The sequence below is a fragment of the Rhyacophila brunnea genome, unplaced genomic scaffold, assembly GCF_057557595.1.
Source record: "Rhyacophila brunnea isolate RB1 unplaced genomic scaffold, BYU_Rbru_1.0 scaffold_3, whole genome shotgun sequence".
NCBI classification, from domain to species: Eukaryota; Metazoa; Arthropoda; class Insecta; order Trichoptera; family Rhyacophilidae; genus Rhyacophila; species Rhyacophila brunnea.
In genome coordinates this window covers 36,091,848-36,116,877 of record NW_028232965.1, presented here as the reverse complement: position 1 = coordinate 36,116,877, position 25,030 = coordinate 36,091,848, and the positions used below count along the sequence as shown (strand labels likewise).

The 25,030-nt window shown below is 34.6% G+C and overlaps 1 protein-coding gene across 15 annotated transcripts in view; it reads left to right on the top strand.

The window, feature by feature from the left end:
* bsk (mitogen-activated protein kinase dJNK) overlaps window positions 1-25,030 on the top strand; it is a 215,337-nt gene that overhangs the window by 61,199 nt on the left and 129,108 nt on the right. For all 15 annotated transcript variants that reach the window (XM_085953259.1, XM_085953247.1, XM_085953255.1 and 12 more), the window contains one exon: window positions 18,915-18,981. The gene's annotated coding sequence lies outside the window, so the exon portion shown is untranslated. The remainder of the gene's footprint in view (window positions 1-18,914; window positions 18,982-25,030) is intronic.

The window sequence follows — 25,030 nt, the reverse complement described above, 5'->3', positions numbered from 1 at the left end:
CATATTCATCATTTTCGACTTTCACACAGCATTCTGGTCAAGGCTATTCATTTTATCCGGGCAAATAACAGATAAACTATATTCAATTAACGTAAGTGTATCATATTTTAATTATATTGTCTCACAATGTCTTTTCATGTCTCCGATATTAGTTTATCAAATACGTAACTAATTGTTTTCCCAGTAAAACAATGGAGCCGAAAAAGAAAAGGTTCATCTCGAATAGATACTAGATAGGTACATAGACCTTTTTCTAGCATGAGGCTTAAAAACGTCCGATAAAGACGAAGATTAATACTGTTAAACTGTTAAAGGGTAGTATTAATGTATTTGGGAGAAACAATTTATCAGAAATCTCTTTGGTAACCAATAAGGAGGGACTATTCCTTATTCGGTGTTACATTGTATGATTGGCATGTGTTTTTGTCTGAGGCACTCTAATCCTTAGGGATGTTTTAGATTTGTTTCTTTCGATAGATATTTGGGCGGCGACTAGGGAGGCCTACGCTGGTATCAATTTGAGAATCGGCCGGGGGCAGTTGTACCAGGGATACAATCGATGTTACAGATCGTGAACCGATCATAATAGAATACGTCTGATATTTCCAGTTCAACTCATAACCCTTTTTTGAAGATTCGTTGTGTTTTTGTTGATTCACAAATCATAAAGTCCATGTGGTAACCATTTTTACGTACCTACCAGAATTTCACAGTGGGATTGAAAATAGCCATACTTACTGAGATAACTCACGTATATAGTAACAATTTATGTAGTGTCACCCTTGGGACTACTTCCAGACAAGCTTAAGTATGTACGAATATACGCTGCGACGATCTTCTGGAGGCAAGCTTTTGTCACCAGCAGATTCCAATTAGCATGCTTATAAAACTTAAGAATTTTGCATAATGGGTTCTATTAAAATAAAATGTGTCAAAATAGTTCCGCCTAGCAACAGAAAACAGTGAAATATTATTGAAAATCATTAACTTTGAACATACCTACTAGAAAGATATTTATCAGCTTACCAGACGAAAACTCTTACTACCATGCTATCGACCCAAAAATTAACTTTAATGTCATCGGAAGTGTTTTAAAATGCTTTCAATAATGGCTAACATCGTTGTAATTTTAAAAAAAATGTAATAAAAACAAACGCCGGCCATAAACTATGTCAGGATTTCTATAAATTTAGTTTTGGTTTTATTCAAGCAATGCTATATTCTTAAATCTTGTTTATATTCAGTCTTGAATAAAACATAATTGATTTTTGTTTTAATCCCCAGTTTAAATATTTGGTATCTATCTTATTTATTATAGCATAATCGTGCATTGATATAGCTTTACGTAAGTAATATTCTATGTAGCTTATATATAGTGATTATTCCGTTTGACGCCGTGAAGTATAAGAAAACCTTTTTAATTTGTCCTATAATTTAATTTTCCCTGGGTTAATTTTCCATTCGCTACGCTAGAGTGCACTTAGTGCAGTAATCCGGCTAATGGAAAACACGAATCGTCTTTTTTACAATAAAAATGTCTTCTTTCTTTAATAACGCGAACGGATTAGCTACCCTCCGTTATCGCCACTCAATCAATCAAATATTCTCTGATGTTTTTCCGCGGTTAACTATATTTACGACTGTTTTATTTGTCTGGAAAACGCGTTTAATCTAATTTAGTCCTTCCGTTGCCACTTGTCATATGCTGTATATTTTGAAGTAGATATATATGTTAGTGATTTATGAGTATGTTCATGTTGTGAGTTAGTGAGTGAGAACCCAATAATATTCACTTTCCACTGAAATTTGAGAGACTTGTTTTATAGCGATGTTTGCAAATCAAGGTGTAACAAATTAACACAAAGCAGCCAAATAAAATCAATTTATTAAAACCTAATCAAAGATGCGTAATGTCCGATGCAGAGACGTCACCTTTATGTATACCTAACTTAACTATAACATTGTTTTGTAACCGAGTGCAGAAACAATAGTTATGCATGTTTTTGCTATAATATACGCAACAATCATTTTTTTATGATCATACACAAGTTCTTCCAGTTTTTCACATTTTTAGTCGCTTTCAAATACTTAGTTACTTGATAAAAGTATGTGAACTGCCCTAAACATTCGAAAAATATTGGCGTCGTCGATTTACTTTTCAGGATATATCACTTAAAATAAAGACAAAAGGCGCGCGTCTGTCGTATATTAAAATGCCACAAATCTTCACCTCGTGGGTAATATGATAATGAATATTTTTTAAAAGGTGACATGGTTTGAATTTTTAACCTAATTTTATATCCCTGGGCCTGGCCTTTTAGGCGTTTCTATTAATTATATAGAACACGATACGACCTCTCCTCAACGCTTTGCTGATTATTATCCAGCGACTGAGCACAATGCGAAATAGAGCTTTGTTTTCTTTCGACGCAAGCACTAAATGAAAGAACGTAAAGTTGAACTGGAATTGCCCGAGGTCATTGGCTAAATTTAAGAGGTGTCTGTAGTCGGAGTTCGGACGCCTGCATCTCGCAGATAAGAAAACGAGAATTGCCATATAAAAACTAAGCATCCCTGGGAAACTTGTAAATTTACGAAAGCACCGCTAAAATCCAAAGTAAAGACTTTAAATGTCCCATTTGGTTACACTTTTATGGTCTAAATACGTATTCGTGATGGATAAGTTTGCACTAGGTACATTAACGCCACATGCAAACAATACATTAAGATATTTTCAATATATCAGATGTAATGAACAGCTTTAGCAATTAATCAACGCTATCTGCATAATACTATGTATACAATTTATAATAATTCTATTGTAATACTGAAAGCTAAATTATGTTCTGCTGCCTACTACAAAATTATTTAATTATTATAATTATATCGGTTAATTGTTTTTCGATGAATCATTTCGTCCTATATTTTTATAGACGCGTACACGATAACCACTTATGGGTGCGAAAAGTAACGACTCGTCATTAAGCACCCCACCAGTATAGCTGGACGTCAGGTGTTAATCACTAGAACCAAAGCGCTTACTGATAAAAGTATCTGGGTATGAAGAGTGTGCGTGGATCCACCCTGAAAACGATAAGGTAGACGTTGGGCTAGGAATTGCCCCTAGTCGCGACAGTTAGCTGTGGACTTTCTGAACACCGTAGAGAGCTGTATCCGGTCGTAGCACGTTTCGAAAGTGTATGAACGTGAACACGAAAGTGTGAGACACGTAGTCAGCTGCGTGTTGTTGTGGTCGTGCTTCCGTAACGTATTTTTTATTTATACCAGGAAACTTACATGGGTAATTGTCTGAGATCGCGGTGCAGGAAAGGGAAAACAGGCAACCGTGCAATTGACGAAAATCAGGCTGCAATGATGAATGATGATTAGCATGAAATGTCCATTATGTAAGGCAACATGATTAATAGACATCGAAGTGAGCCTTCGAAAATAATTCGACGTGAAATTATACCACCGTCACGGCACCCTCCATTAGCGAAACAGATAGAAACAAGCGCCACCTCCACATAATGGCCGTACAATCGCGTTGTTCTTTGGCTGCTAACTCGTAGGCCAAGGTGAGAGCCGCCATGCCGGTGTTATCGATACTCGATAGTCGATATCCAGCCCCATCGCGCTTTATTATTGTCCCCCTGACGTAAAACCTTTTTGTCGCCGTTCAATCATACAAAATGTGCGAAAAAAGAAATTTTGTGTAGTTTGAAAGTAGGCAGTTTTTTTCCGTGAAATTTGATCGATACAGTAATGTATGAAATATGCTTCTAAACTTTTAAAATAGTGCCAACACGTTCAAACAATTTATTCTTATATAAAATATATCCATCTCTTTTACGATATTTATAGAAATGCTATCAGGCGCCTCTTTCTCGCATTAAATAGTTCTTTTTCTACCCCTGATTTACAGTTTTGACAATTATAAAAATATTCTATTATTTATGTATCTAAACTAAACCATTGAGTTATGATACTTGATACGTTTTATACATTATTTATTATAAATTACCACGAAAAGTCAAAGCCGAATCTTTTGAAACGAGAGCGTGTGTATTGTGTTTAATAATAATATTATGATGTGATTGAATCAAAATATTATTTCACATAATACTATATTTGACTTAATAATATAGTGTTACAGAAAAATACCTTCCAAAATCATATGAATAAAGGTCACACTTACATGAATATATTGCTTAAATTTACACGGAACTGCGGATATCAATAACATTATTATGGTTATTAGTTTTCCATTAGATTCATTTCTGCAATATATACATATTACGTGAAGATTGCAGTAGGGGGTGATTTTAATTTCAGCCACAATATTTTATATACCGTAACCAACGATCTGCGTAAACACACTTTTTACTCAAGTATTTTTGCAATTTTCTGGCAGCGTTAAATAATGAAAACGTCAGTAACTAAACCGAACTAACTACTTACCTTTTTGAAATAAAAAAGTATCTTGTTTAGTCTCGGGAGTCCATAGTGGAAACGGAATTATATGTCTTTCTGCGGGCGATACATTTTGTGAAGACAGTGACAAACTTATTCCACTAATGATTCTGAAGTCGTAGATTTGTTGATTTACTTTTAATTATCTCCAATTCACATTTATATTTTAAAAAACTTCAGTTTCTGCAAAAAACAAAAATAATGAGTGTATCGCCGTTAGATATGTTCTACGTTTATATTCTACAAAAAGGAGGTTTCAAGAGTCGAGCAACGTTACCCGCCAAACGAGGTCGATCAAAAACACACGACCGCTGTAGAAATATGGCATTATATACGTCATACCATACTTCTTGGTGAACAGACGGTCGTGTTTTTCTGGTCGATGTCGACCACGTTTTACGGCTATTGCTCCACTACCCGCAAACCTAACTGATTTAAACATTGTGTACATCAGAATCACTCATTTTTTTCTAGTCGAGATAATATGTTTATGATAAACGGAATCTTCTATCAATAAGACGTTGTAATACATACCCCTCTTAGCATTCGTGGAATTTTCCTTCAACCTGTCGACAGATATAGATATTTAGGTTACAGAGTTAATGAAAACTGATTAATTGAGTTAATGAAATAAGATGCCACTTTGAACCGGGATTTAACCTACATCTACGAAACGGTTGGCTAAATACTATTTATCTTCTCTATTATCTTACATCTGGACTCTTATTGGTGTATTTGAGATGTGGGTTTAACAGAAAATTCTTTCGTTACGATATAATATCTAAATGAATGGGGTATATATGGCCAGGATTCTTGGTGTTAGTGGTTCGACGAAACCACATAATCGTAATGAATATAGAGCGATACAAAACGATGATAGCTAACTTTCGTTTAGATTATTTAGAATATAGCACACGAAAGAATAAGGTATATCGCTGTAATACAGCGTATGGATATCTGTTTTACTATCTTCCTAAAATTGGTGAATTGTATTTAACCTAAATTTGTACGTCATTTGCCATCATATCACGTGAATAGCTCTATACAAATACTTAATGCTTGTTAAAAGGGTTGTAATTCAGATATAAAGTTTTTTAACGACGTATTGTGATATGGTATGATACACGGGCGAGGATAGCGTGTTGATGCGTATCATATAACATGATATTACCTCCAACTGTTTCGCGTGCTACTTTAAATATGCAGGTATCTTGAGCGGGTAATATAAACATGTAAAAATACCTTCCTCCATATACTGATGTGAAATAATAACGAATATTCCGACGTTACATTACAATTACACAATATACCTATCAAGATTTTTCTTTAATGGTACATATCGAATAGGGGTTACGCTGTCTTTCTTGATGCCAACTTCAATTGAAAGTTAGCGACCAAACTGCAGTCGTAGATTACCAACGTCTTAAACATCGAACCACTCACCGAGGTTGTGTAACCAAGACTATCTATTTTTCCGTCCTTTATATTTTCCTGCATCGTGAGTAGGACAAACTTATATATCGCACTGCGGAATACATGGCTGAATTATTGAGTTTTCCTGTTATTGATGGTAACTTGAGGTTATCTTGTTATATTGGTTTGTATTACAACATTATAATTATTGTTTATTTTCTCATTGAAATTATGTAAGCTTTATTTCAACAATCTGTTTAAATCACTCCGTTCTTCATTATAAAAAAAAACTAGTTGATAACCCCTGGTCTAAACGATATTTGATCTCGTAAATCACATTATACCTAACAGCCTTCGTCTAGTTCGTAGAAAACACCACTTACCTTTTCAGATAATGTATTTTACTTGATTGCCTATCCCCTAAAATTATTTCTACTTTTCTATTTTATTTATCTCAAAAAGCAATTTACCAATTACGTTACCTTTTAAGTCTTGATATAGGTCTATATTGGAGTGACATAATCTATTGAATAAACTTTATCTACTGACAGTATGTCTGTTTAAACGTTAACCTCTATCTATTTTGTCTATACGTACTTCCTGTCATTATATGGTTCGACTTATCTGTCTTCCAACAGCGGGAGTCGTGCGATTGTCTATTTTGTATTTACAACTGTGTAGTTTGTCACGTATGTGTGTTAAATTGTTGTTGAATCAAAATATGTATAAAGGTAACTGCGTTTAAATTTTCTCACCTGTCGGGTTATAATGTGATTTAAGATTATAGTTACACTTATAGTTTTTACTTTAAAACCTTTGTCAGTCGTATGTCCACCATGCACAGAGACTGAACGTGCCGAAAGCTGAAACTTAGGTAGCTATAACTCTTACTCTTGCTATGTAAAATAGTTTGAATTGTTTTTTTTTAATACAGTGCATTCTCAGAATTCTTCTTGTATCCTTCTCTAGAATGTAGATGCAGACAGTTACATCATTCTGTGTTATTCCATTTCGAGTTATCATTCCATCTTTTGGAAGATTGCTAGAAGGACGACAGCCAACGGATCTTCAGTGCAAGACGAAGTGTGGGATCCTAGTTTCGCATACCCTCCTCACGTGTGACTGTGACTACAGAATTTCTCTTGTTGCCTTCCCCATCTGACCTCAACTTCGTAAATTTGTCGAATTTTACATGATCTCGATTGATCGTAGTGAAGATTTTTCCAGCGATGCATACAAATTATCATAATTTCTAGGATTAGCAACACACATCTGGTTTTAGCTGCGTAATAATTTTTGTCGTGTAATTTGATTACACATAGATAATAATTTTATTTAAAATCAATTATTGAAAATGTACGTCTTCGCCGCCGATAGGCGGATATGATCGGTATTAAATTATGTGGATTAAGTAGATACCTGCTATATGTTTTCTTAATTTTTTTTATTACCAAGATATATATTATAGATATTTGGTTATGTAATGTTAACCAATTTACTACCAAAAATATTAATCTTACATCAAAATTTAAAAAGTTCAATTCGATTTTAGAATCAACCTATTTTGTCGGAAATTGTATCGCGGAATTTATTTATATGCCGGGGTGCTTGCAGCTATTTCAAATAAAGTTACCCATATAATTCTGTCCTCCAATGTCCTCGTCGGCCTTTGCGGCAGTTTTATCAAAGCACATTTTAAATATTGTGTCCAAAAGCGCACCGACGCGACGTGATTATGGTGTATCCCTCGCTCCCCCGTGCGCCAATACACACCCGCCTGACAATAAAATTGTATGCCAAGGGAAACCCCCTATCCTTTATCGTTTGCCCGATACGATTATCCTGCTGTTCGCCCTCCCTCACTCGGCAAACTGAGGCTGACCGTGTTTGACTATCCACGATTCAGGATTTTTTCTCTCCATTTTTCGCATTCTGTTTACTCCCGCTTAGCCTGCCTAACTGAACTGTGCGGAATGGTAAATGAAAAACGTGGCAACTCCATGCACAGTTTTTTTACATTCGTTTTTACCTCGTAGCCAGAGGATTATACGTGATTCAGAATTCAGTTTATACACCTATTCTGTTGACACTCTCGAATGTGTTGTATTAGGTACCAGTTACGCTCTTTGTAGAATATAGCCTAGCCGCTTGTTTCTAGCTTTTTGGGTTGTGGGTTCAAATACCACAGCTGGGTCAAATTCGCATGTTGTTTTTTCAATCAATCACCGTGTCTCTTTAGAAATAGCACAGTGACCGAATGGACCAAGCCAAAGCCTAATAACTAATTGTCGTGTATTATTATAAGTTATGAATCCTATGAGTTCTGGTCACTGTAGAATTCTAATCTTAGAGCGGGAATCGTAATTTACTTTTTTAACAGTAACTACTAACCAGGGAAAATTTATCGGTAACTCATAGCAATAATCGACTGGTGAAGCTTATTTGTTGTGTGGCACCAGTGCTGAATTATGCATGTTGCGCGTGCACCGTGGAACTTAAGATTAGAATATATGGTGCATGTTGGGCACATCGCATAAAAACACATATTAAACTAATCGACGAGGAGACAGATAATAACCGCTGAACATAATATTATTACGTAGTCATATTTTAAAACTCTATTGACTCCGTTGGAATAACGAACTTAAATTACGAGGAAACAAATGGTAGCATATAACTAGATAGGAACCGAGAAAAAAGTAGAAGACCTTCATCCGGCAGTGCAACGGCTCCAGGTGAAGATGACCTACCTGTATAGTCTTATTTTTCCTTTTCAATTACCACTTCTCTAAATACCTAAATAAATAAATAACGGTTTCACATGTTTCATTCAGCATCATACAATCTTAGTATGATATTCGCATGAGTTTTAGTGGCTGGGTGTCAATTAAATTCATTTGGTAAAGCTCGAAAGATTAGGCGTGGCGCTCAGGTGATTTCGAAAATAGAGGAGCTTTCAGCCATACTATACCATACCTTATTAGAACCATTATTGTGTTAATATGCATTATAATGCGGGTAGGGGTGACACTAATTGATTTGAGTCATTTTTCCACGGCCTTTTCGGCCTGCCAAAGATTGCCCAACACTAAATTTTCTGAAACTACCCGGTCTTGGGGGTAAATGTAGCTAATATACCACTTACAGTATATCGATATAGTCTATCTATCTATACTAGTTTCATAATATGCGAAATAATTAATCATTCATCGAATGAGCTCGCTTTCATGAAATGGCCGTTCAAAGTTCACGCAAAGTTTACTCTGTAATTGAGTTTACTATCGTGACTGAAAAATATGCAATGCAAATGCATCCCAGAATGTCCACACGTGATAGCTATTTCTATATTAGGTTTATATAAAGAATAGTATACCTAGTATATACATACTTACGGAAATTTCAATATTTTTTAAAGTTTAGTTAAGGAAGTGGTGTTGTATCTCGGATATTTTTCTGCTATCTGATTATATCATATCCGGAAAATTGACGGCGCGGGCAGATTGACGTGTTTCTCATAAAACTAGGTACCTTAATTAATTACTGTTGCGTTATTATGTATTGACCTCCATGTGTCATCAAAATAATATTTAACAATACGGACTGACTTAATGTGTTTAATAATTCAAGTTTACATCCAATTGAATATGTTACTTTAGAAGATATTTAGACTTTGCGATAATTGGGAGAGCGATAACTGCGTACAATCAAATCGCTTCGGATATTGATATAGTACAATTACGTGAGGATGAGTTTAGGTGGACGTTGTTTTATAATAGGTACGTAGGTCATACGGCGTACTTCCATGTACTTACTTTTATACAGCTTCTATTTCTTTGTTTTTTCATGTCATATTGTGAACGTCTTCAATTTGTCGTTCACTATAATGTATAAATAAATTTGAACCTGTGTATTTTTCTTTTTATTAATTCCTGAATAATGAAACGACTTTGAATTTGTAAATAAAGAACTGGTAAACAAATCCTGGAATTAAAATATTATGTAATATTCGTCAGACGTTAATAAATTGTCCGATGTGGTCAATTTTCAGTTGACTGTTTATGTGTTATAATTATAAATAAATAATATTATAATATAGTGATTGGTAGACTTTCTTTGTTTCAACAAATGATGTGATATTCGTTCATAGGCTTTGTTACACTACACTCATACATTCATATAGCAGTATTTACACGCGTGCTTTCAGGGGTTTCAACATTTATTGTGTGTAATACAATATTTACATTGTTATGTCCTCGTGTAAGTACTAAGTACGTATCGGCAGCCAATTCGTGGGATTAGTGAGCGGTGTTTGAAAACCATTATTAACGCTCAGATTAAAATAAGCTGCGTTTCAATTTTCAATAAAGCGCACTTGCTTCTGGCAACTTTGTGTTGAATACCAAATACGTGTATACATTACCACGCTTGTTTAGTAATAACAAAATTGGTTGGAAATAACATACCTATGTATGTACGTTATGCTTCAGTGTTGACTATTTAAAATTTTACAAATAAGTAAATGTACATTTTATCAATTATTCTGATATTTTGGATGTTTGTTTTATTTGAATACATAATATTACTCCTTTACTATAAAACCTGTTTGATTGACAAGCAGAGAACGCATAAATAATAGGACGTACACTACCTTCTGCCTATGGCTGTAAGAAGAATTCTCGAGTGTGGAGAAATATGGGAAAAACTTTATCACGTGTTAAAAATATGATCAAATAATATGTATGTCATAAACCAAAAAACTGCCGCCAAAGTCTTGGTCTAAAATAGTTTTTAACGGTATTATAATGATATCACGAAGCTTCGTCGTAAAAACGATCATACAAACATTCATTTCGATAAATAAAAATGCAACAATAATTGTAGGTGAATTATATTGCAACAATACACATCAACTACCGTTACACCGTTTTTAGTTGATGGAATCCTGCGAACAACGAATTTCTATTCTATCTTTATGTTTTAAAATATACATTGCAAGCGATGAATGCCAGATGGTAAATAAAAAATATAGCATTAATTGAAATTTGTATCAATATATTTTTATATAGTGAGGATTTATTTGGGGGGAGAATTATATGCGAAGAATTTTCCTAGACCAGTCTGGGTATTTCTGTGTGCTTAATTTCACAAAAATATTGTTTGCTGATATAATGTATGCAATGCAATGCAGTGGTCATTCATCAGATAATCCCAGACGTTAATCTTCCTTTATAAAGGCGAACAAGATGCCGCTTACAGAATCTATCATAGTTTTAGGGTTTCTATTTCTTTGTTATCAATTTTATAGAATGATAATCGTGTTTACTTATTTCATCAATTGTCACAGCTTCCATTTCTATGTTGTATTTTATCTCCATGAAATCTCACCTGGCGATTGTTTGTCATTACTCATTAGTCACCGCTGTAACTCAACTGTGTTTAAGAGATTAAACCGCCTGTTAGACGTCACGGGGTTTATCCGTGGATTGCAACTTTTACTAAAACATTAAGCTTTGGGATAAGAATGAAATTTCGACTTTGTTTTTTGGAGCGGCGTCCTTAAACTTTTTTAATCGTTGGCTTAAATACGGGTAATCTGTTCTGCGACAAGTATTTTCTGAAAGGAAATGAAAAACATCGTTACGTCGTTTTGTTAATCCGAAAAGTTCGTTTTAAAAACAACACGTGATTCGTTTAAAAGGGTAATTTTGTTCAATGAATTTTGTTTACTTCTACATGCCTACTTGACGATTGCCTAATTACATTTCCCACACTTGGCACTGCAATGTCTGGGGAAAACCTAAGCCAAATTCAATTGAGTCCCTTCAGTCGATAATATTAATTTTATTGATAGCAATTATATACTTAATTAAACTTTTTTTTTAATTCGTCATTTTTTTTTTAATTATTTTAAAATCATTAGTTCATATTTTTGTATCAATCGAATATAACACATTTTTACCGATCGACCAAACATGAATTGGATCTTTTCAGAATGTGTTGACTTCATTCTAAAGAATTACAAGATAAAAAGAACTTCTTATATAAGTACCACGTTTTAAAATTTTCTGTTGAATCATATAAACTTGACAATTCTATGTATTAATAATTTAGGACAAATAAGGCAATTGTCAACAAATCATTTTTTTGCTATTTTGCAACAAACAAATATAGAATACTGAAATATCATTTTGATTTCCATAGTAACGCACGTATATATTAATAATTTAGTTGCTAGGACCACCCCCTTAGTAACCAATAATAGTGGATTGAATTACGGATTTCTTCCGAAATAACTTCTCATACAAAACAAAATTAACTAAAAATGAATTCAATTCTACTTAAAGATGGCTAAAAGTATTAAAAGAATGCATTGGCATCGTGTTCTGATATATTCTAGAAGTTTAAAAATCGATTGCAAGATTTGTACTGGATAAACAAGAATACGAGCTAATAAAAACGTGGTAAAATATGCGAAATGCTCCCAATTTGTTTTAAATATCGAAATATATGGCAACAACTAACTATGTTTATATAGCCCTTTGTATCTCCTCCCTAAAGAGAGAAAGTCGTTTTTCAATTTTGAATATTCAAATGTGTGAACGAAAGTAAAATGAAGTAATTGGCGTATATTGTGATTTATGGTTGTTTTTTCTATTACTTTTGCCGCATTGCGGCCGTTTCCGCTTCGAATTGAAACTAACGAACGATTCTTACCATTCCAATAACCACTTTATCGAATGATTTGTAATAGCTCTATTTAAAAAATGCCAAGTCATGGCAAGATATCAAACCGATCTTAATCAATGTACTCGTATGTGACGTGCCAGTATTTTATTTAAATGAATGTATTTATCACTAATACAACGTTTTTCAAAAAAATATCTTCTATTCTCTACGTTTTATTATTTTTTGTCTATCTAAGCACAAGTAGGTACCTTCACATTTTTCCTCTAGACGTAATAACACTTACGAGTTGGCTGTTTGGAACTTAGTTGTTGTTTTCCGGCAATCCGTTTTTTGTTTGTTCTGGCTAATCTTGATCCTTGATTTTCTTAGTAAGTATTTGGTTATGTTTCTCTTTATTTAAATTTTCTAACTGTATTTTTATAGTAAGTAAAGCAACATGTTATGGATATTTTTGTGCATATTTAACATATTTACATGTCTTATTATAACAGAGAATACATGTCATAATTTGTCTAGGTATATCCGTGGAAAGTTTCTTGCCATTAGGTAAATATGACAATAAATACTGAATCTCATTCAGATTCATTATTACGACACATTATATCGAGTTTGCTAAGCCAGAATGGCGTAAAAGGTATTCTGGCGAAAATGAGTTATTTGGGATTAGGTTGTTTTGAATGGCATCTTCAGCTTCCGAAAAGTGTGTCATCAAGAGTTATTCTGTGACTATGTTACAATTATTTAAACTTAAACGTTACATAGAAGAGTAATCAGAAAAATCTTAAAAACATGGAAGTACACCGTATGAGCTAAGTACACCATACTTTAATAATAATATATCACGTAAGTGAAATATATATAAATAATCGAAGCGATTTGGTTGAGCACAGTTACTGCTCTCCCACTTGGGATAATATATAATACGACGAAACTAATAAAAATATTTTTTGAAATTGCTCTTATATAAAGTTACAAATTGTCTGTGCCGCCCCTTGGGCTAAGCACTCTCGATACTTATGTATGTATATACATGCGTGCGGAGATGGATATATCAAATTGGGCTGGAGCACGTGCCACAGCTGCCCATCTATTATGCGTTTCTAGCGTGTTTACTCTGGGATGTGGGTTAAAGAAAGTATTACAGATATTAATCTATTTACATTAAATCCACCGGTCGTTTACCTTCTGGCAACCATAAAACATTTACCGTTCGCCGCGCCGACCGAAATATTTAACGCCACCCGTTTCACGGCCCACGCGCACTTCGGGACGTAAACCGTGGCGTCTCAGCGCGGCCTGCCTACGCGAGCGCCGTAGCTATCGCCGGGCGCCTACGTACAAAACGTCTACATCATCGTAGACCATGCTAGTTTTACGCGTGTCAGGTGCGTAGCTCTTTGATTTATGGCTGAGTTTTTTTCGTACAACGAGCTTTCTTTGCTCCTCATGTGCGCCAGGCCTTTTGTATTCCCCCGCCATGTCGTCGGTCGTGCCAATTTTGCCCACATTATCGATTCGGCGGAAATAACACTCGAGCCTTTATGCTGTCCGACTTACAAAGGTTTCGGCAGTAATTTTTTTTAAAAAAAGATTTTCCTACAAAATTTTAAATAGGATATCCGCTGCAAAAATTCACAACGTATTTTTATTACGGTCTGGTTGGTAAATATTTTTAGCTATCGATCGTGATACCCTTATAGGCTTACCTATTACTTAAATTAGATTTTGTTAATTTTTAATGGTCTTATTTTCACTAGAAGCCAGCATGGTGTATTTTTAGTTCAATTTATTACACTTACCTAATAGCTTTGAATAATTTTTTATACCTTTTACGTTTTAAGACAGGGTTTCCCAACTGGTTTTTGGATCGGGAGCACATTTATGATCAAGAAGGTAGTGTATTTTTAAGAGTTGTGAAGACACTATACCTACATATTTATGTGTTTTTTCTTATGTATTAGTAAAAATTCTTTTATGAAGGTTCGCAATAAGAATGTAGAGTTGCGCCGCAGGCCATTTTTTATTCTATCATACAGAAACCTGTAAGAAAATATGGGTGTCCCTATAGCTTGGCTATTCGAGAATGGAATTTTCTTTATTCCACTTTTGCACCGACATACCCTACATTGGATACTTATAGACTTATGTAACTACTTAATATTTATTACTAAACGTAACTACGCTTATAAATCTACTTCCTAAGTATGTGTTTTGACGTATTTGTTAAATAAATGTTTCATATTTGTTTATTAACAATATATAATTTTCTCGTTGTCGTGAGTCGTTGTTAATATCGATAGGTAAAAAAAACAATTAATTTTATATATTAGGCGCCTGGATCCTTTTTCATATTCCCTCCACCCTTTGATATTTTTTTGCGTTTTTCTTAATGTTTCATAATTTTATCGAACGAGATTTTCTCTGTCATTTTTGATTGATTTCATTTAGGAGTTTATAGTACCTACATGTATTTTAAAAACATGAAATTACTATTTATAGGGAAGGGTGAAGTTATACCCCAGCGGTAACTTTCATTAAACATTTTTTACTTTATTTTTACTTAATTCCAAATGGTTATCTATTGTAGATTTTACATTGTTTTTTTTTTAATTAACTGTATTTATATTTTACACTATTTGATTTTAGTGTGACTATGCCGTGTGCAAATCATAATATATCTCATTGCAAAATAATGTACGAAGACTTCTATTCTTAAGTCTTATAATATAACGTTCACTCTCTGGAAGCACAGCACATGTTCTCCGCTTTGGAGCGAAACTAGTATTTTATCTTTTTTTCATTGTGTTGTTTAGATAAACTGTGGTCGAAAAGTTTATGAAAAAAAGCAGGTTATGAGCTGAAAAGTGAAATTCGTACCGCACGTCATCCAGCCTACTGTTGATAATAACGCTAGTTTTTTATACATTTTTTATGACGAAAACTAGATCTAAATCTCTAGTCTTTGAGATACCGTCACTAACTGCAGTGTTCTTACTCACGTCCCGCGGCAAAATGAAAGCTTAAATTTTTACTTCCATTAAAGTTGCGCAAACTTTTACCTGCTCGAACCGAAGAGGCGACTGAACTCTCCGCCAGCTACGCGGAGTTGTGCAATATGCCCCAAAGCGAGGAAGAGGTGGATCTCTCTCCACCTCCATCCGACGTTCAAGGAAGATAGATTAATTCGCGTGTTGCGCATTTTAATTAAATCCCTCAACTTCGGTTCGCGTTTTCCATCTTTTTTATTTTCCGCCGTGGCAAGTCGTCCCCAGGCCGGCCGCCATTTACAATTCGGACGGCGTCTCGCGGAATATATAAGTAGGTATCTACACCGTTTTGACTTTGTTATTACGTTCCTATTACTTTCTCGTTAAGTTTGCGCCGACATTTAATTGAGCACTCTTGGTTACTGATGCCAAACGGTTTTAAATTAACCAAAACTGATTTTGTTATATTTTGGCATGTCTTACGCATAGGCCAGAGTCCAGACCATGATATATCGGTTCAGTGAATATTGAACAATATATACCTACAAACTGTTAGAAAGTTGTATCAAATTGTTTCCGAACATTTAGTATTTTGTTTTCCGACGGGGGTGGAAATTATTGTTCATACACAGATGTTCTTGGTCTGGACTAAGCTTTAAAAATTGTAAACATGGGTAGGTAACCCCATGTTTTATTTCTGAATTTCAAACAATTAATAATTTTCATATAAGTAGGTTCATATCTAATAGGTAGAATATATATACAAAAAAAATCGATTACCTAATATCCCTAATATAATTTCGCGAATGAGACAACATCAATAATTTTCTCAAAGTTAACGTAAAGCCATCTTGTCAGTATTTTTACCAATCTCATATTTTTATCGTTCGCAGTACTGGTATCTGTGAATCTATTAAGTCGACAGCGACCGCAAACAATAATTATGTTTAATTGTATAGGTACTACAAGTAAGTAGTCAATGAATTGTACCGTGTTGAGACCAAAACCCGTATCTATATTTTCACTATTGATTTCTTATGGCAGAAATTTTAAGTTCAATGAATATGACGTAGTATTCATACATTAATAGCAGGTAGGTAGGTACATCAGAATAATGTTATCGGCATTAAATACACGAATACTATCACGATTCTAAAATAGATACATACTTCTAATTAATTAATAACGTACTTACCATTGAGACTATTATTTCGTCACTACTGGCAACGCCCTATATACACACATACATTGTTTAATAATATTAGTTTGGTCTTACTTGAAGTTAGCTGTAACTCAGCGAAATAAAACGTCGTTGGTTAGTAGCTGAAACATATTCCTATATGATATCTTAATATATTTTATTCCCACGATTTTTAAACGCATTACATACTAAAAAAGAGATTATGTACCTACTATTAACGAGTATATAAAGTATCAATTTATATAACATCGTAGAAATGAAATATAGTAAATACCTTTCTTAGATATTCCCACAGAAACTACTCACAATTTTTTTTTTAATTCTACGATATTACGTTGTTGTAAAAATGCTTATCCATGTTAATATAAATATATTTTAATCTTGTTATAGATATTTCATAAGGAAACTTTACGATGCTATCTTGTATTTTATGCCGGACATTTTATGAAAACGTTGATCCTGCGATTGTATTTTCCGAGCTCTTTGTTTGCCCGGTTTGCCGGTCGTCGGCCAAGCTGGCCGGCCGCATAAGGCGGCCCCCGATAAAGTAATGATTTAACTCTGATTACCTCATGTATGAAATACATCTTGCGCGTTCTTTTTATTCAAATAAATATTGCTCTTTATCTAGATTTTGACTCGTTCTAAAAACATTACGTAAGTTTAGCAATCGGTAACACCAGTGGCCTTAATCATGCCATATAATCGATTGTATTGTTACATTTTATAACAGCGTACATACAAAATAATATTCATATTATATGTACATACATATCAATAATTTTATAAATCATAAACATTTTGTATGGGAATCGCGTGCATGAATAATATGTTTTATTCATTATTTTATTATAACATTTATAACTAACGATAAAATTAATTTGTTTACGAACTTATATTCCACACGACAGCTCGTTTTAAACCAGCTATTTTAAATAAAAAAATCAATATTTTAAAGCGATTTTTTGATCAATACAACAGATAATTACGTCAACAAAAGAAAATCATTTTCAATCTCGATATAACATTCAGCAAGCATCGCAAGTTTTTTTTAAAAATACTTATGTAATATTAATGTTATACTTATATTCCGTTCAGTTTATTTTGAGATGTCTTACTTTTAATCCGTTGTAATTTCCTCTTTATTTTTATTTCTTAGAAATTTTCCCGCTAGCATTTTTTTCTCACGGACTTTTAAGGCAGAAGAGAGCGAGCAGGAATTTAATTTTTAAGCGCTGTAAATCTCCCCGTATTAGACGCTTTCTAACAATATTTTAACGTTTGGAAAACACTAATTAACATCGTCGTCACGTCCCTGAAATAAGAGACGAAGAATTCAGGAGGGCAGTAGCTGGATATGGGTGAAAATTAATCGCATTTGAGATTTTCAAAACTCAATAAAAAGAATTGACTCAAACGATTTAAAAATATTTATTTATTATAGGGATCACAGATTTATTTAAAACGAGGCAAGTTTTAGTATTAAAATTGATGTGACTGGCATAGTAGTGTGACAAATCGACCGTTATGAAAAAAATGCACGATTATGTGTTCTGACGTCCCCAGCACTTACGACTGTCAGATTAGCTTTAATTCCTCGCCCAACTATTTCGTAGCATTTCTCTAAGTATATAAACACTACATCTGTATATTTACTACATGTATGAGTTTTTAGTATACCTACATCAATTATTTCACAAACAATAATTGAATTCGACTATTTAGAATAATTTATTATACGAATAAATAATTGCCAACCAATAATTATTACCAACTAAAAAAATGTTTAATGTCACATGCAGTAATTTGAATCTTAATAAATAAAGTAAAACTTACCACAACCTACCTTAATCTAAACATACATGGTAGATTGTGATAGCTTTTTGTTTTTTTTAATTCTAAATATTTCACACCCCGATATATTAAATGAAATTTGCAGTCAGTAGTTAAAACATATTTATTAGTTTATTAGTTAAAATTAATATATATATTACAAATAAGAAAGATACATCTTGCTGCGAATCGTCGTTGCCAAAGTATATTATTTTATTGTGTGAATATAATAATATATTCCCTGTTGAACGTTGGTATGAAAGCTTTGTGGCTACGCCATCTTGGTTATGATTAATGTGTGTTTGTCGTTTTGGTTGCAGGAACGTCAACCACCACCGCTTTGCAGCTGCGAGCTGACTTTCTTCACTTGCACACTTCACTTCCGTGGTAAGTTTTACTCGTTAACATAACATAATTCATTTCCGATGGAAACGGGCTATCGAGACCAATATACAGGGAGTATGTTTGTGTATTGAGTTACCTGTTGAAGTGCTCGAAATTTATACAATACGGAGCGCGCATAGGCATCGGGAGTGTAATTATTAGATTGGTTGAAAGAAAGTTAGGTTCATATTTTTGTATAGGTATTATGCACTAGTGTCGATGAATGTCCTAAAACGCGTTGCATTAATTAAAGTTTCTAGTAATATTTATAGTTTCATTTAAATTACAAAATATAGTAGCCATTTCTTGGCGAGATTAGAAAACGCCTCTGATGCGTGATTGATTATCAGGAAATATCTGAAATTTTTAGTACTTTTAACATTGCTTAAAGCACTCACACACACTCGGAATTTTTTTTTCTAGGATTTTTGATTGGATCTGAGAATTTTCCAATATCTATTTACAAATGTAAATGTTCACACTTGTTCCATTCATAAGTACTCATTGCACAGTAGGTACGGTACGGTAAATGAGAATACGTATATAATGCATACAAAAATTAATTACTTACTTATCTTGTTTTTTTTCTTTATTGGGGTAACACTAAATAAAAGAATAAGTGAACCAATAACAGGTGGAGCAATTTTAAATCTAACAGTTAGTATAATTATTATTAACCTAATGCTTACGGGCCGCACAAAATTGTGTTTTTGCTAATTACTTTTCAAATGCAAATTAACACGTTAATTACAAAATTAATTAAAAGGGCCCGTAAGCATTGTGTGTATTGCCTACGGTAGAAATGCATTTTTACAGTTTGAAAAAAAAATGAAAGGGGGTGTAAATAATATTTTGGTTTTTTAAGATTATACACTATTTTATTAAACTCAACTTATGTAACTACTGATTGAGATCTGGATTCTGGACTACAAACACAGTAATAGAAGATAACGACTATCTGATACCTACAAATAAAATTATCCACTGCGGTCACGCACGGTCAAGCCCCGCCTTTTTCCACCCATTGCACACGCATTCAACTAGTTGTGAATTGTGACGACAACGTATTCGTACATTTATGTTGTATCTTGTAACCTCGCATCGCTTTGAGTAAGAGCGAACGCCGCGCAGAGAAACACGCGTGCCCACCGTACATTATGCACGTGCCGCTTTGAAATATCATACCAAACTGAAAATGGGTCGATACCACAGCCGGCCGAGGGTTGATATCAACACCACCCCCGCATTACAATTATTGCATACCATCGCGATGCAAGGGTCATTAGTTTACCTGGTTACTCAGGCACATACTCCCCACGAATGCAAGGGGATAATTCGATCGGGGTGTTTGTACTGTATATGGTCGGATTTTATTATAGTCACACCACCAGTGACGGCTGAGATAGCGACTGACATTTTACGCGCACTCCTCGTACACAATGGGGGTGTTTAGAGATAATGTTTTCGTATTTTTGAGCGTCAGCAGTTTACCCTTAGATATTATGGAGTGTATTTCTCGTGTATTGATTATGCAAGCAAAGCCGAGACATGGCTTTCAATTTTAATATTGTCAAGTGTCTTTAATCACTCAACCGATTTCAACTACCTACCTCCTGATATAACTATAACCTCTTTTCGCTTGTAGATACATTTTGGACATACTTATCAATAAGTACTCTCCGTGGCATCTTTCTGAAACTTTTCGAAACATTTATGTTACATAATAATATATAATCGTGACCACTTTAAAGGTAGCCGTTCTAATCCAGTGACTGCGATTGGCGACACTACTGTTCTCGGAGTTATATTTTCGTATCTGATCACCCACGATGGCCGCGTGGCTTAAGCGTTGGCCTATTGCGTCGTGGGTCCCATGTTCGAATCCTGGGTCTGAGAAGTACACATATTGTTTTTCAATTTGTGTATGACTCAGAGTATGGACCTAATAGGTTGAGCAAGTGGCTGACATCCATTTCTCGTAAAAAACAAAATCAGTTAATACAAACCTCTACTCTGTGGAGGTCCATATGATCCTAGTAGGATCGGACATAGTCGAAAAAAAAAGTGTCTGTCGCTGTCGATGGGTTCGAAGATTGATTGCCAATTAGTGGAAAGACATTAATAAATTAAACAAAAATATACAATAATTATTTAATGTACCTAATATAATAAAGATTGGGACCAGTTTCGTTTAACAGAATTTCGATTGATTGATTTTCTTATAATTTTCATTCCGATCTAATTATTGGCACTCTTTTTATTTAGCCTTTAGTATTAATCGACTGTTTATCTTAACGTATTCTATAAAACTATGTCAAAAAATATTATTCTTTCTATGTCTTCAATAGATAATCGGTATCGTATCGACAAAATCAGTAGTGATTTATTTATAAAGTATGGAAAAATGTACCAATTATAGTATATTATTATATTTTGTTTTATTTATAGTTATATTAATATTGACCTTAAATCGCCACCATTCGTTGGAATCACGTTAGCTGGGTAATATCCACATACCGTTTTATTTCTAAGCAATATATTTAGTATTTGGATTCGTGTCTTGGATTGCATGATGTAACAAATGATTAACAACCAATCTCAAACGCAATGGTACTTTAAAGTATTCATATTGTAGAAAACGGATAAATAAAAAAAACTACTTTCAAATTATTGTAATTGTAAACGTGCAGAAGTTTTGCTTCGAACGCTTTGACCTGCGACCGAAATCAATAATAAAATAAATCATATATCGATTGAGCATTGTATGAAAATATTGTTTTCATATTATTATAAATCCCTGTCGGTTAGGCACTTCGATAAATTTACTTTGGATATTGTATTATTTGCTCGTTGTTCATAGACAAACAATGAAATACTGGCGGCAATTATAGCCATTCATCCTCGTAAATGTCAAACACTTTCATGAAAATATTTATTTATACTCGTACATGTTCGCCACCCTCAATACGCCTCCCTGTAAACCCATCCCACGCTATCTCGCAACTCGTTCCAAGCCCATATATACATATAAAACTAGGTCGTTCGCGATTCCACTTTGCGTAATTGAATTATGATAAAAATACATCTGCAGATGAGTCTCGGCCTGACAATGGATTCAAGATTCAACATTATTATACCGGTCGCCTGACATTTCCATCTATGGATCACTCGTACAGATTGCCGTCGTCATATTGATGGACATTCTTTATGGCTGATAATTAAGTTAAATTTGGATATTATACGTGCAGTATTCATTGTCCGATGAATTGCATTATAAAAGATATCTTGTAACGGTGATACGCAACTTTTTGTTGGTATGGCCAATTTGTCCATTATGTAACTATTGTTTGCGGACCACACAGGGTTCAAGTTTCTCGAGTTTCGAAGCAGAAATGTAGCGAAAAATACTGTTTATTTTAAAACTTTAAAAAATACACACATGTCATTATCATATAAGGTGCGCACCAAGCTATAGCGAGGAAAATATAACTACAGTCCGTATGAAAATGATATCTGTTGCAGCACACTAAATGCATTAAAGCAATTTACCACGTTTCACTAGAAACCTAGTTTATGTAATTAATTATTAATATTTTCTCCTCATATTTCATGTAGGTACCTAGTGCTCCACAACATGTAGCAATCTGCCTTTGATATTGTGTATCATTAAAGAATTCCATTTTGAATTATTCATATATACACTAAATACGCTTCGCAAATTTAAATTAACGTTTACTACCAGTGCCACAAATAGGATAGATTAATTAGTTTTTGTGTGTGTATGTTTTAAATCACCGCGATAACGGTCGATATCTATAATATTTTCGTTTTCACTAATCGTTAAGTTGTACCTGTCGATTGTATTAAATTTTCGGGCAGTAATTGGATTTTACGAAAATTTATGACAACGCTTTTCGTATTGATAAGGCCGATTGGAATTTATAGAACATATTATAGTAAGTACACTTTTATTGATTTTTTATATGAATAAAATCATTTCTAACTATACGTTTTCGTGTACCCCTTTTTGTGGACCGTGACTCATCTTGAATGTCATAGTTATATATATCATCATCATCATCAGCCGGGGTCAATCCACTGCTAGATGAAGGCCTCCCCAAGCTTTCTCCAACTCTCTCGGTCCTGTGTCGTTCGCTGCCACGTATTTCCTATAACTTTACCAGTTCGTCAATCCAGCGGCTTTTAGGGCGACCCTGTGGCCGTTTCGTACCCCTTGGGTACCATTGGATGACGGCATTTGTCCAGCGGCCGTCCTTTCGGCGAGCAATGTGCCCTGCCCATCTCCATTTCAGCTGTTTGGCAACGTCTATTACATCGCGTACTCTTGTCTGCTTCCTAACCCATTCGTTTCTCTTACGGTCCTTTCGCGTGATGCCCAACATGCACCTTCATGCCTCGCTGTGTGACTCTTAGCCTTTGGACATCTCTCATGTTGAGGGTCCACGTCTCGCAGCCATACGTGAGCACGGGTAGCATACGAAGCACGGTAGCACGGGAGCACACGAAACACGGTAGCACGGGAAGGAAAACCCAGACAGAAAACCACACACCAACCCGTTTGGACAGCGTGGTGTGTTATGTCCAAATACCCCAGAACAAAAATCTCGGCCCTTATTCTCCGGAGGCCAACCTGACATTGATCACGGCAGCAATCAGCAAGGTAAGGCAGAGGGTGCTAAGAATCCCCGGAAAGACGGTAACGGCTGCCTATCGATGACCATTGCCACCTATAACGCGAGAACATTATCCAGCAACGCCAAACTTCTAGAGCTCGAAGTTATATATATATATATATATATATATATATATATCTCCAGCGATCCCAACATTCCGCTTCCCGCATAGAAGATTATCTTAAAGAGAAGCCTTCAGCGTCCTTCATTTGGTCTAACCATCGAGTAGGTGATATTCCTTTTCCGCGTTGACCCTCGATGTTTCTAAATTATCTGAGATTTTGACTTATGTGAGAGAAATCGCTGAATGCATATTATATCATTCGTATGTCTTTTGTTGCTTTCAGTACTATTGTAATAGATAGTGAAATACCTGTTTTCGTTTAATGATACCAATATTTTTATTATATCATCATTTGTGACAATAGCAAGCCAGAATTCATATTTTGTTTTTGCATGATGTTCCACCCGTTTTAGAAATAGACGAGTCTCAACGAGTCTCAGAGTATTAAGCATCTCACCCCTGTAAAGGTTACCTTCTTTCAATTTAATATGCGCCCACGTGTAGTGCTTGAGTTTGAAAGTGAAGCAAATGTATTTGTATAACCGTTGGTGATTCGTACACGAAAACTTTTCTTTGCAGACGCGTCTATTGTTGCCCGTCGAGTTTTCCAAATACGGCGGCTTATTTTGTGCAATGATTTCGACCGCCGCCCGCAATAATAAACTCCGCTCGTTCGTATTTCTACAAACGTTTTTGTATAATTTCGACAGCCAGGGATTTTGTTCCTTTCGGGCGCATAAATTTGCATGAATTTTTCGTTATCTTTGTGTCCAATTTCGGAATTAACATATAAAAAAGAAAGGTTTCCGTATTGTGCTCAGAAATATTTCGCGCAATCGCACGAAAGCTTATAAAACACGTAAATATTTCGGAATTAATAAAACTTTGAATACAATTTTATGGCGTATATTTATGTGGACTTGTATCACGTATGAGAGAATTACATGTCACGCTTCGCAAAAAATGGTTGGCTTATTTAGCTATATGTATGTATGATTAGCGATAAACCGCAAATTTTTCCACGTGAAATAAGGAAATATAAAGTAAGGTATACAGATTCGATTTGATTTTGTTCAAATCAATTAGATAGCCAACGGTTGGACAGCCAACGCACTCGTAGCCATTTATTTTATATGATTATTCAGTTAGCGCCTTTAAACACGTACGTAAGTATCACTTCGATGAGCCTTCATAATCGGCAACGGTTGGAGGTAGGCGCAACCCCTTCTACTCTCACCCTACCTCACTACTCCACCGCTGCTATCTGACCACATTACCTAGTCGTGTTGAATTG